Below are 14,149 nucleotides of genomic sequence, written 5' to 3' on the forward strand. Positions count from 1 at the left end.
ACCCCTGCCACGTCATCAAAAAGTGGGGCCCACATGGGGGACCACCTGCCATGTCAACAGGGTCCCACTGCCACGTCAGCATGGTGGGGCCCACGTGTGACCCACCTGCCATGTTAGTAGGGCCCCTGCCACGTCAGTAGAGTGGGGCCCACATGGGGGGACCCACATGCCACGTCAGGTGGGTGGGACCCACATGGGGTGACTCGCCTGCCACGTAAGCAGGGACCACCTGCCACATCAACAGTGTGGGGACCCAGCTCTGCCACATCAACATTTATTTATTTATTTTTTTATAAAAAATTGAATATTTTTATTAATATATGTATTGGCAACACTTTACGAGATCTATGCTAACATAATTAAAATATGTTGCAGTATGGTACATTATTATATAGCTACTGCAACATTATCTACGGCAACGTCACGTAATTATGTGGTAGAAGGCCGTTTATGGCGTAGTGGCTCTAACAAAATGTTTAACAAATCTGAAAGAACTATGAACAGCTGGGGCGCCTAGCCTTCGAGAAGTCTTGACTATTCTTGAAGAGATCACTACCCCACTTATGCTATTTTGGGTTGCAACAATATCGCTTCCAGGATACAATAATATAGAGCAATTCGTCCACAGTTACGTAAAGCTCAACAACGACCGGACCTCAGTTCGCCCAGAAAACCTATGCTAATTTATATGTTATGGAGGAGAGAAAGAGAGAGAGATATCATCTTGGGTTTCACAAGTATATGATCGCAATATACCTTCCCAAATATTTTTGTTTCTGTATATAATACAAAACTAAAACATAATTGAAGATATTCATTAATTAAAATAAATATTCTGAATTAATATGCATTTAATAGAATATCCCAGAATAAAAAACATAACAGTCAATATTTACCACAACAAATCCTGATCCAGCCTAGGCCATCAGTATTTACCAGCCACAACAAATCCTAACCAGCGTCAGGACTTATCAGCCATAGCAAATCCTGATCCAGGGGCGTCAGGTTTTGTCACTCTCAGCAAATGCTGACCAGCGTCAGGATTTGTCATACCCAATAAATCCTAATCAGTATTTACAGCAAATCATAGTTTATAATTCTGATAAGCAATTACTGATATTCCCTGTTAACACAGATTAAATATTAATATTAAAATAATATAATAAGTCAGTAAATATTTTAATTAAAGAAGCAGTAAAGTTCCTCTCGCAAGTCACCTCACGCACACGAGACGCCGAGACATTCACACAAATCGCCATTGGACCCGGTCCGAGTCGAGTCGTGGCGTGGCGTGGCGAGGCGAGGCGGCGACACGCATGTTTGTGTGTGTGCGCGCGAGGCATATAATAACACCATACACACCCACATGCCTTAGTAGTTGGCATACTACTTTTGCACATGGTACTATATAAAGCACTAAACCCCTCTTTACTTAATCAATATGGGACAAAACCCATAAATCCATTTTAAACTACTAACTTCACCTCGAATTCTATATGGATTACAACAAGAAAATAACTTAGATCCAAACATGAAATTTCAAGTCCTCATTACAAGGAAGAACATCCAACAATTAGTTTTAGGAAATTACATCAAAAACAAGTCTTAAACATGACTCAAACTTTCCATTTTCTGACAGGAACTGCCCTTCCTTTCTTAGTGTATGATACAGAGTGGCTAAATCATCGGGCAATCGAGGCTAGGTTAGGATGGAGGAACAGGACCTTTAATGGCCATATGTGATCCTGATCCAATGCAGGGTATGCGATCGCAATAGTCGCACAAATTTCATGGGTCCAAAAAATTAATTCACTCCCTTTTATTTGTATAAAAGTTAATGCATATGTAAAATATTGAGATGAGTTTGTAATCTAATAATCCTAACATTTCTCGAAACTTACATTATTATTCAGCGATATATGAAAAACATTCATAAGTATTTAAGACTTTAATGCAACATTAGATGTTCTTTGCCTCTAAGTTAAAATGGATGAGATGTTCTTTTCTTCTGAATTAAAATGGATGATATATATCTTTCAAAGTGCTCTTAGATTATGTTAAGTGTTTAATTTAGTTTTACCACATAACACTATACCAAAAGGGCTCAAATGCAATACTTTTTGAATGTGGAAATAGGCCAAAAAAGCGTTGCATTAGACATTTTTTTCACATATGCATCAGAAATGGGCATTGAATTCACGAGCATTGGATTTGACCCCTAAAACAATGCTTTTTGGCCATCAACTACAACACCAAAAATTATTTCATTAGGGGCATACTGTAACACAATTAGCGTGTAATGTAACACAAATTAGAGTTGCATAAAGATTGAATAGACACATTAGTTGGGTGACTTGAAATGCCATGTCAGTATGGGTCCTCTGCCACGTAAGACTTGACACATCTTCTATTCTTTCTTTCTACAACTCCATTTTGTTGTGGAGTTCCAGGGGCAGAAAATTCTTGTTTGATTCCCTTGTATTTGCACAATTCTTCCATAGTATTGTTCCTGAATTCAGTTCCCCTATCACTTCTAAAGATCTTGAGTTTGTGAGATGATCCTTTTTCAAATTCCCTTACATAAGTAAGAAGAATGGATGGTGTTTCATCCTTGGTATGTATAAAATACACCCATGTGTATCTTGTAGACTCATCAACAATAACAAGTGCATACCACCTCTTTGCAATAGACATTATATTAACTGGTCCAAAAAAATCAATGTGCAGCAAATGATATGGTTCAAGAATTGAGGATTCAGTTTTACTCTTGAAAGATGTTTTCCTTAGTTTAGCTTTCTGGCATGAATTGCATAAGCCATCAGGAGTAAATACTGCAGTGGGAAATCCTCTCACGATATCTTTCTTCACAAGTTCATTAATGTTGTTGAAATTGAGATGAGAAAGTCTTTTATGCCAGTTCCAACTGTCTTCCACAATTGCTCTACTAAGTAGACATACTCTAGATTCATCAATATTTGTGAAGACCCTGGATTCATATAAGTTACCATGTTTAATACCAGTCATTGTAATTTTTTCATCAGATTTACTGACAATTTCACAATGTTTCTTATAAAAGTTCACATGGTAACTCTGTCACAGATTTGACTCACACTGATCAAATTATGCTTGAGTCCTGCGATCAGAGCTACATTTTCAATGATGACATTTCCATGCTTAATCTTGCCATAACCCAAAATCTTTCCTAAGTTGCATTTCCATAAGAAACATTTGAGCCAGCCTCTTCCTTAAACTTTGATAGCAGGGATTTTTTCAGTCATATGTCTTGAGCATCCACTATCCAAGACTAGAGAATTATTCATGATACCCTCAAATAAGATTTAACAATTAATTAGTGTTTTTAAGGACCCAAACTTGCTTGGATCCTTTGGCCTTTTTAAGTTTGTTAACATTTGCAGGAGATGACTTTGAATCAGAGTTTTTGCTAACATTATTAATATCAGAGTTTACACATGCAGAATCTACTTTAGATTTATTGAAAAAGTGTTTCAATTCATTATAATCATAACACAAACTGTGATACTCTTTATATGTGTAAATTGAATGCCAAATACTATCACAATGAAAACATGGATTCTGTGGTTTATATCTAACTGGTCTATTCCTAAACTCTGACTTAAGAGGAACATTATTTATCCCTTTATTCTTCCCGTAAACAACAACAAGATGATTAGTACTACCATAGTTAAAACAGACCTTTCTAGGTGTATTAGAGATGGGTTTATATTTGTTCTCCTTCAGCTTTTTAATAACATGATAGGTCTAGATTTCCACAAAAATGGACTGCTTAATCCCTAAAGTCATAAAGTATAGAAAAATACCTACTCTTCCTTTTGAACAATGTGCGTAAGACCACAGATGTGGTGAAGCACAAATGTCAATGGAAAGAACCCGTTTTCCCATAAGCTGATGCCATAACAGTGCACTGTGAAGATTATACTAAGCATAACACATTCTTAAAAAAGAATTCTTATTAATAATTTAGTATGGCGAACTAGCAAATAATTGATTACAACTTTTGTAACCAAAAGACTTGCCTAAAATAATCAGGGTTGGGTACAAATGTTGCTGTATTTAGAAGTCCATAGTTTCCACCAATCAAAGTCTGCCTGCAATACACCTGAAGGATGGGTTTATATTTGTTCTCTTTCTTTTCCATTCCTATTCTTTCTAGGTTAATTGTCCTTATTTTTCATTTTACATCCTTCAGCTTTTGCCTAAGTTATTTCTGAGTCATTAAACCAACATTTACTGATTTTGTATGTACAGGTTCATACTTGTCAGTTTTTAATTTTGACTTAGATGCTGATGTTGACTCTTGCTCATTAACTGACTTAACAACATCAGCACTTAAGTTAAACTTAATAGGTCTTAACTTAGACTGGTTCAGTTTTACTTTTTATCAGTATTTATTGGTTTAGCTTTCACAGCTACTTTTTATTTTTCTTATCTGAATTAGTCTTATCAGTATACCCTAATCCTGATCCCCAACATCCATTTTCTAGTATATCCTGAGTTCTTTTTCCTGAATTACTCGAAAGCTTAAGCACTGCTCTTTCTTTAGCTAATTCTTTTTTTAGATAAGCATGTTTTTCTAAACATTTTTCTTTAACATACAAAGCATCATCTCTCTCCTTTTTAGTTTCTAGCATTAAAATCAACTCAATTTTTAGGTAATCTTTTCTTTTCTTGAGATCAAGATTTTCACTCTTAATCCTAGCTTTCTCAAGTGTTTGATCCCTATAACTAACATACCAAGATTTAAGAAATATTCTTAACTCATAGATATTATCAATATCAAAAGAAAGTGTAGTTTGAGGTACCTTTAATTCAGCAGTGTTATCCTCAGTGTCAGCATTTTCCATGAGAGCATAGTTGACTTCATCATCTGATTCTGATGTATCATCCCAGTTTTTTTTCCTGGTGATCAAGGCTTGTTTCCTCTCAGCCCTAGGTTTTCTGTAGTCAGCTGTAAAGTGTCCTACTCCATCACAGGTATAGCACATTTCCTCTCCCTTTTATTATTCAGTGATACATGAAAAACATTCATAAGTATTTAAGACTTTAATGCAACATTAGATGTTCTTTGCTTCTAAGTTAAAATGGATGAGATGTTCTTAACTTCTGAATTAAAATGAATGATATATATCTTTCAAAGTGCTCTTAGACTATGTTAAGTGTTTAATTTAGTTTTACCACATAACACTATACCAAAAGGGCTCAAATGCAATACTTTTTGAATGTGGAAATAGGCCAAAAAAGCGTTGCATTAGACATTTTTTTTTCACATATGCATCTGAAATGGGCATTGAATTCACGAGCATTGTATTTGACCCCTAAAACAATGCTTTTTGGCCATCAACTATAACACCAAAAATTATTTCATTAGGGGCATACTGTAACACAATTAGCGTGTAATGTAACACAAATTAGAGTTGCATAAAGATTGAATAGACATATTAGTTGGGTGACTTGAAATGCCATGTCAGTTGCGGGTCCTCTGCCACGTAAGACTTGACACATCTTCTATTCTTTCTTTCTACAACTCCATTTTGCTGTGGAGTTCCAGGGGCAGAAAATTCTTGTTTGATTCCCTTGTATTTGCACAATTCTTCCATAGTTTTGTTCCTGAATTCAGTTCCCCTATCACTTCTAAAGATCTTCAGTTTGTGAGATGATCCTTTTTCCAATTCCCTTACATGAGTAAGAAAATGGATGGTGTTTCATCCTTGTTATTCATAAAATACACCCATATGTATCTTGTAGACTCATCAACAATAACAAGTGCATACCTCTTCTTTGCAATAGACATTACATTAACTAGTCCAAAAAAATCAATGTGTAGCAAATGATATGGTTCAATAACTGAGGATTCGGTTTTACTCTTGAATGATGTTTTCCTTAGTTTAGCTTTTTGGCATGAATCGCATAAGCCATCAGGAGTAAATACTGCATTGGGAAATCCTCTCACGAGATCTTTCTTCACAAGTTCATTAATGTTATTGAAATTGAGATGAGAAAGTCTTTTATGCCAATTCCAGCTGTCTTCCACAATTGCTCTACTAAGTAGACATACTCTAGAATCATCAATATTTGTGGAGACCCTGGATTCATATAAGTTACCATGTCTAATACCAGTCATTGTAATTTTTTCATCTGATTTACTGACAATTTCATAATGTTTCTCATAAAAGTTCATATGGTAACTCTGTCACAGATTTGACTCACACTGATCAAATTATGCTTGAGTCCTGCGATCAGAGCTACATTTTCAATGATGACATTTCCAAGCTTAATCTTGCCATAACCCAAAATCTTTCCTAAGTTGCCATTTCCATAAGAAACATTTGAGCCAGCCTCTTCCTCAAACTTTGATAGCAGGGATTTTTTCAGTCATATGTCTTGAGCATCCACTATCCAAGACTAGAGAATTCTTCATGATACCCTCAAATCAGATTTAACAATTAATTAGTGTTTTAAGGACCCAAACTTTCTTGGATCCTTTGGCCTTTTTAAGTTTGTTAACATTTGCAGGAGATGACTTTGAATCAGAGTTTTTGCTAACATTATTAATATCAGAGTTTACACATGCAGAATCTACTTTAGATTTATTCAAAGAGGGTTTTAGTTCATAATAATTGTAATACAAACCGTGATACTCTTTATATGTGTAAATTGAATGCCAAATACTATCACGATGAAACCATGGATTCTGTGGTTTATATCTAACTGGTCTATTCCTAAACTTTGACTTAAGAGGAACAGTATTTATCCCTTTATTCTTCCTGCAAATAATAACAAGATGATTAGTACTACCATAGTTAAAACAGACCTTTCTAGGTGCATTAGAGATGGGTTTATATTTGTTCTCCTTCAGCTTTTCAGTAACATGATAGGTCTAGATTTCCATAAAAATGGACTGCTTAATCCCTAAAGTCATAAAGTATAGAAAAATACTTACTCTTCCTTTTGAACAATGCGCGTAAGACCGTAGATGTGGTGAAGCATTAATGTCAATAGAAAGAACCCTTTTTCCCATAAGCTGATGCCATAACAGTGCACTGTGAAGATTATACTAAGCATAACACACTCTTAAAAAAGAATTCTTATTAATAATTTAGTATGGCGAACTAGCAAATAATTGATTAGAACTTTTGTAACCAAAAGACTTGCCTAAAATAATCAGGGTTGGGTACAAATGTTGCTGTATTTAGAAGTCCATAGTTTCCACCAGTCAAAGTCTGCCTGCAATACACCTGAAGGATGGGTTTATATTTGTTCTCCTTCTTTTCCATTCCTATTCTTTCTAGGTTAATTTTCCTTATTTTTTATTTTACATCCTTCAGCTTTTGCTTAAGTTATTTCTGAGTCATTAAAACAACATTTACTGATTTTGTATGTACAGGTTCATACTTGTCAGTTTTTAATTTTGACTTAGATGCTGATGTTGACTCTTGCTCATTAACTGACTTAACAACATCGGCACTTAAGTTAAACTTAATAGGTCTTAACTTAGACTGGTTCAGTTTTACTTTTGTATCCGTATTTATTGGTTTAGCTTTCTCAGCTACTTTTTATTTTTCTTATCAGAATTAGTTTTATGAGTATATCCTAATCCTGATCCCCAACATCCATTTTCTAGTATATCCTAAGTTCTTTTTCCTGAATTACTCGAAAGCTTAATCACTGCTCTCTCTTTACCTAATTCTTTTTTTAGATAAGCATGCTTTTTTAAACATTTTTCTTTAACATACAAAGCATCATCTATCTCCTTTTTAGTTTCTAGCATTAAAATCAACTCAGTTTTTAGGTAATCATTTCTTTTCTTGAGATCAAGATTTTCACTCTTAATCCTAGCTTTCTCAAGTGTTTGATCCCTATAACTAACATGCAAAGATTTAAGAAATAATCTTAACTCATAGATATTATTAATATCAAAAGAAAGTGTAGTTTGAGATACCTTTAATTTAGCAGTGTTATCCTGAGTGTCAGCATTTTCCATGAGAGCATAGTTGACTTCATTATCTGATTCTGATGTATCATCCCAGTTTTTTTTCTTGGTGATCAAGGCTTGTTTCCTCTCAGCCCTAGGTTTTCTGCAGTCAACTGCAAAGTGTCCTACTCCATCACAGTTATAGCATATTTCCTTTGGCTTGTCAAGCTTTCCAGATCTAGACTCCTTAATATAAGAATTTCTTTTATAATTCCTCTTCTCAGAGTTTGAGAAACTAGAGCCTTTTCTGGAGAATCTCTTGTTCTTGTTCTTGAATTTCTTGTAGACCATCTTCTTGAAGCTTTTAACCATCAGAGCTGCCATTTGCTCAATATTCATCATTGTCATGATCACTTTCAGTATCTGATTCACTATTAGAGTTTGAGTCATCATCATAGTTAGATGACTCAGTATCAGACTTTGCAATCATAGCATTTCCATTGGAGTGGCCTTTTCTCCTGCCTTTCTCCTTTGAATTCTCCTCAACTTTGATAGCAACCTATCTTGCTCTTGTTCATTTTCTCTTGGTCCTTTGCTCCATCTCCAGTTCATGAGTCTTCAATATGCCATAGATCTCATCTAAAGATACTTCATCCAATTCATAATTATCCCTGATTGATGTGACTTTCAAGTCCCACTTTTCTGGGAGAGCAAGAAGGAACTTCAAGTTAGAGTCTTCCTGGTCATATTCTTTGTCAACCATAGTCAAGTCATCGATCAGCTTTTGAAATCTGTCATAGATTTAAGTTATGGACTCATCAGTTTTTGAGTCGAAGTGCTCATACTCCTATGTCAGTATATTCCTTATGTTCTTCTTAATAGCAGTTGTTCCCTGACACTTGACTTCCAAATTGTCCCAAATTTCTTTGGCAGTTGTACATCCAATACCTCTATTAGCCATAACACTGTCAAGACTTCTGTGAAGAATGTGTCTCACTTTTGCATCTTTCATAATAGATAAAATATCTTCAGGAATATGGTCCTTCTTATCCTCATGAATCATCTTTTCTTCATCTCCAGCAACAACAACAACTACCTTCATTGGCCTATGTCTACCATCATATATCTTGTTCAGGTATTCAGGATCTGTTGCTTCCAGACACATGGCCATCTCCACCTTCCAGATTGGATATTCATGAATCTTCAGGATTGGAACCTTGATAGCCTCATATCTGCTCATATTGTTATTGATGGGTTGAATTGCTGGTGAAGGAGGTGGGGGATTTGGTTGAGCTTCTTTATCTGCCATTATAAATTGATTTTAGATCTTAAACTATTTTTATATCAACAACAAGATATGATACCAATTGTTAGGTCCTTAATATAACTGTAGAGGGGGTGAATATAGTTTATGAAGATAAATCAAATTGAGCACTCAATAGTATAAACAATTTTCTATAGATTGATAAAAACTTATTACAAACTAATCTCTCAAAGGATGAACAAATATCCATGAAAGCTGCTAGGTTACATGAAAGATATATCAATTACGTGACACATAAAGTGTTAACCTAATCTGTACTTATATACTGGACAACTACATAATCAAATAAGGAATCTTATTCTATTATAATAAGGAATCATAAAATATATACTTAATTTGATTGCTACTAGAAGTAAATTCCTTCACCGACTTGAATTTTGCAAATTGTTTCCATATTTAATATCTTTTGATATTTAGATATAGTGACTAAATACTGATGTCAGTTACTGATCAACAAATGCTGATAAAAAGGTGATAACAAATGCTGATGACGTCACCTTCCGCTAAAGTCTGATATCAAATTATGATAATAATCTCTGATAGCTTCTAACCACATATCATCAATTTCTTCTAGCATACAATACCACATTTAAGCTCAAGGGCCTAGGTGACTAACAAGAAGACTCACATTTTTTATGGAGCTCCAAAAAATACAATTAGAATATATAGTTTTATCTTAAGGGCAAGCATACGATTGGAGACTAAACTATAATTGATTATCTTTATACACAAATCAAGATGTAGCAAGCACTTATTATACATTAAGACGATCTTCATCTGCTCCTTTCTCCTACACACTGGCATCCTTTCTATGCATAATCGGATTATGTTATGGTGAAATTTCCTTCCTTTTTTCTGTATTTTTTGTTGCTTCTGGAGTTGTTGCGTGGTAATAGACTATTGCTTCACTGGTTTCTTAGCAGAATATGTAATAGTAATAATTAATATAAATATATAAAAGAAGAATCATAATTCATTTACACTCTCACACGCATGCATATAAATATCACACACTTCTGACATGTATATTACATAAACATATTTACCATGAATTATGTTTTTCCTTGGCCTTATAATAACATGTGATTGCATTTGTCTTTAAGGCTCAATTTCAATGTCAACAACGGTGTCAATGAAGAAGTCAGTTTCTTCTCCATCGTTGCAGCCCAGTACATATTCATTAGTATATTTGTCATCCAATAACATCTTCAAGTCACCCCTCTTTCCTTCACTAATGTAGTTTTCTCCAATTTCAGAGTAATGGAAGTTATCTATCATATACTCCATGAGCACAGAAAATGAGAATTCGTCATACTCTACATTTGGTACAGGTAGAAATTTTCCACCCACGTAACTTTTTCGCTGAAGCTGTCCAGCATAGTGTAATCTAATATTTAGAATTATATCTATCCTGTAAAAAATGCAGATGATAAATACATTAGTTCATATGCATATGACATCAAAAATCAATAAATTAAAGGCAAAAACATATAGATATGACAGATTTCAAATTAAATACAAATGAAAATAAGGAAAGACATTACATTGCATTATAATTGAAAGAGTGCCAAATACAAATCATGTTTTTCTTGGGAAGAAAGGACATATGGATCTGATTTGCGGCATAATTTATTGAAATTTACGTGAGTTACACCATACAAATCATGTTTTTCTTGGTACCAACAACACTTAAAAAGGACCACTCTAAAAGCTCCCCGGTAATTAAGTTCAAAATTTTCTTTGATTGATTCGTAGTAATTAACATTCCGTTCCATTTTATATCTTCTTGGATTTGCAATACCGTCCACAAAAGCTCGATGCTCCCTAAAATATATCAAGGTTAAATAATCTCAAAAACTTAGTTGTAGTTGTTCAATTTTATACTACTGACTAAAATAAAATTCGGAGTTCAAAACATACTCCATTAAAGTCTCTATTTCTTGATTGCCAGAATTGAACAATATGTAGCGATGTGTTGCCTTCCAATCTATATCTTTTAATGTGAATATATTTCCATCTTTATTCTTTTTTGTCCCAATATGATATTCCTCATTAGCTGGATATCTTCCAAAGTCAGTTACGGGATATTTTATTCCATCTTCAACGCTTAAAAACCTTGAACAAAATGTCACACACTCTTCAGCTAAATTACCTTCTATAATGGAACCCTCTGGTTTACTGCTATTTCGAACATAAGATTTCAACTTTTCTAGATAGCGCTCAATTGGAAACATGCATCTGAGGTGTACAGAACCACCGTATTTGACTTCTATGCATAAATGAACAGGCAGGTGGACCATTATATGGAAGAAAGCCTGCAGAAAAATCATTTCAAATTCACAAAGTATTTCAACAATTTATGTGTGTAACCTCTTTAGGTCAATTAAATCAATAACCTTGCTCCACAGACCTCTAAGGAATGCGCCAAATTTGATCATTGTTAAAGTAACTTGAGGTTTTAATGTTTTCTTCATAGGAAATTATAAAAAATAGTAAAGTATAAAATGATCATCATGGTTCTTATACCCCACAACATTTCTCTCTTTCAAGTTCACGTACCGACTAACATTTGAGGCACGACCTGCAGGGAAGTCTGGCATTCTTCAATATAGAGCAAAATAGTTATTTCTCCTTGTTTGTCATGTCAAATATTGCTGCTCTAATTTGAACATCGAACAATCGAACATCGCACCTAAATTATCTTGAAATTCCATTCCCGTTTCACAATCGATAAAGTCATCGGTATCTCCTAATTTCGTCTTTGAGACCTCACAAATCCATTCTTCATGCAACTTAGAAGGACTAGAGAAAATAAGATGATCATATATGGTCTTTTGATGATGCTAATAACATTCTGCGCCTTTTCTACATAGGCACTTCATTTTTTTGCCTCTTTTATAAATAAGAAATGCATTTTTTAGGAAATTCTTAATCCCTTTTACGTAATTTGAACTAAATCTTGGAAGGCCTATCCAAATATAATAATCGCCATCCATTTCCACAATCTATTCGTAGCCTAGTAAGACTAATATCGACACGACTACTAAACAAGACTAAACTAAATCCCTTTTACATAATTTGAACTAAATCTTGGAAGACCTATCCAAATAGTCTAAACATTTAATTTAAGCCCAATCCTATTATCTCTAGACTAAACTTATACTATCAATCCCTCCGTCATTTGTTCCATGTTCACAATTTTTGATCTTATATTACATTTTTACTTGTCTCGAAAATATCATCAAATCTCATCAAAATTAAAAACCCATGTGTAACGCCCTCCAAACCCGGGCCACAAGTTTTGGGTTTATAACACACAAACACAATATATAAACCTTTATATAAAATATTATATGCATTGACCCTTCTTTACACAACCACGGACCGCAACAGGTTAAAGTATGAAAACAAGCCACAACCTTAACTTTTATTACATCGTACCAATTTCTAACTAGTTCAACTTACAATTGATAATAATATCGTTCTTACAATCTTGTATAACTTATCTACAATATAAAGCTCCTGCTAGCTCGATCCAACTTAACCTGGAATCCTAGCTCGCACACTGGACTGGGAATCCTCATTACCAACAATTTCCTTTTCTACTGTTGAAAACATAAAAACATTTGCAACAGTGAGCTAAGTAGCTCAGCAAGTCATAATAGCAATAACGGAGGTTAAACAATAACCAATTGAAATGATTCAGAAGAATCAAGTTTCTGAATAATCAATGATTAGAATTGGATATTCACTTTTTATTTTAAAAATCAAGGTTAGGCTACTGATTAGTCACGCACTAACCCCGAGCAAGGATCCCAGCTTTGCCCTATATACTGGATCCAAGACACGCATTGGCCTATTATGACCACGAATCTGGTCCGACCACGAATTTGGTCCATACTTATAAAACCATCCAATTCCAAAATAATTCAATATGATAACCAATGAAATTCAATAAGCTGAATAATAAGCAACATTTATCTTGAAGCATAGGGTGATTCACAATACCATGAAGGTATAATAAGGAATTCAAAAAGTTTGTCTTTCAATCAAGGAAAGAATCAGAAAGTAGAAGACCGAGGGTTCAAGGGTTTCAAGGGTCGGTCTTCTGTTAAACAAGGAATAAGGGTTGATATGTCAAGCAATTCAATATCTGAAATCAGTATGTGGTACATATGTATTTGTGGAGTAGTATCGTATGTGTCTGGCTCGTATCTGAGAAATTCAATAATCAATGGTTTATGAAGAAAAAGGCTTATGGCTCAAGATTAATAAGAATCAGGGTTCAAGGTTGAATAGTTTAAAGCGCTTGCAATATAAAACATGAGTTATTTTGAATAATAGCGACATGTTATGAGACAGTTCGAAAATATTTGCAATATATCTTGAAGAAGGTTCAGAAATACTTGCCTTATCACCGATGATTTCCAACTTTACTTGTACCCATTTAACAGTTTTACTTTCCCATCAATTTCCTTCTTTTTCTATGCCTTGCCTTAATTCATCAATCACTTGCTTTCTTTTTCTACACTACAGTTCTATTTACTGATCACTGACCTTCTTTTCTATACCTCGCTTACTCTGCTAGGCATCACAAGTATCTATCAATACTCAATCTCATATCATTCTAATCGTCACATAGATGTCATAAATATTTATCTACCCTTCGTTTCACCCAAATCCGATTTACGGATTAAAAGTTATAGTAAAAACAGTCAAACAATGCATGTACAGTCATATTATACAACAATTAGATCACATATAGCACATAGCACGTAAGATATTCAATCCAAATAATTTTTCAAAGAAGAGTCAGGGTTAAAATGATTTTCCAGGTTTTTAATACTATGTTTTGAACATTTTTTCGGGATTAA

The sequence above is a fragment of the Apium graveolens genome, unplaced genomic scaffold (genome assembly GCF_009905375.1).
Source record: "Apium graveolens cultivar Ventura unplaced genomic scaffold, ASM990537v1 ctg3098, whole genome shotgun sequence".
NCBI classification, from domain to species: Eukaryota; Viridiplantae; Streptophyta; class Magnoliopsida; order Apiales; family Apiaceae; genus Apium; species Apium graveolens.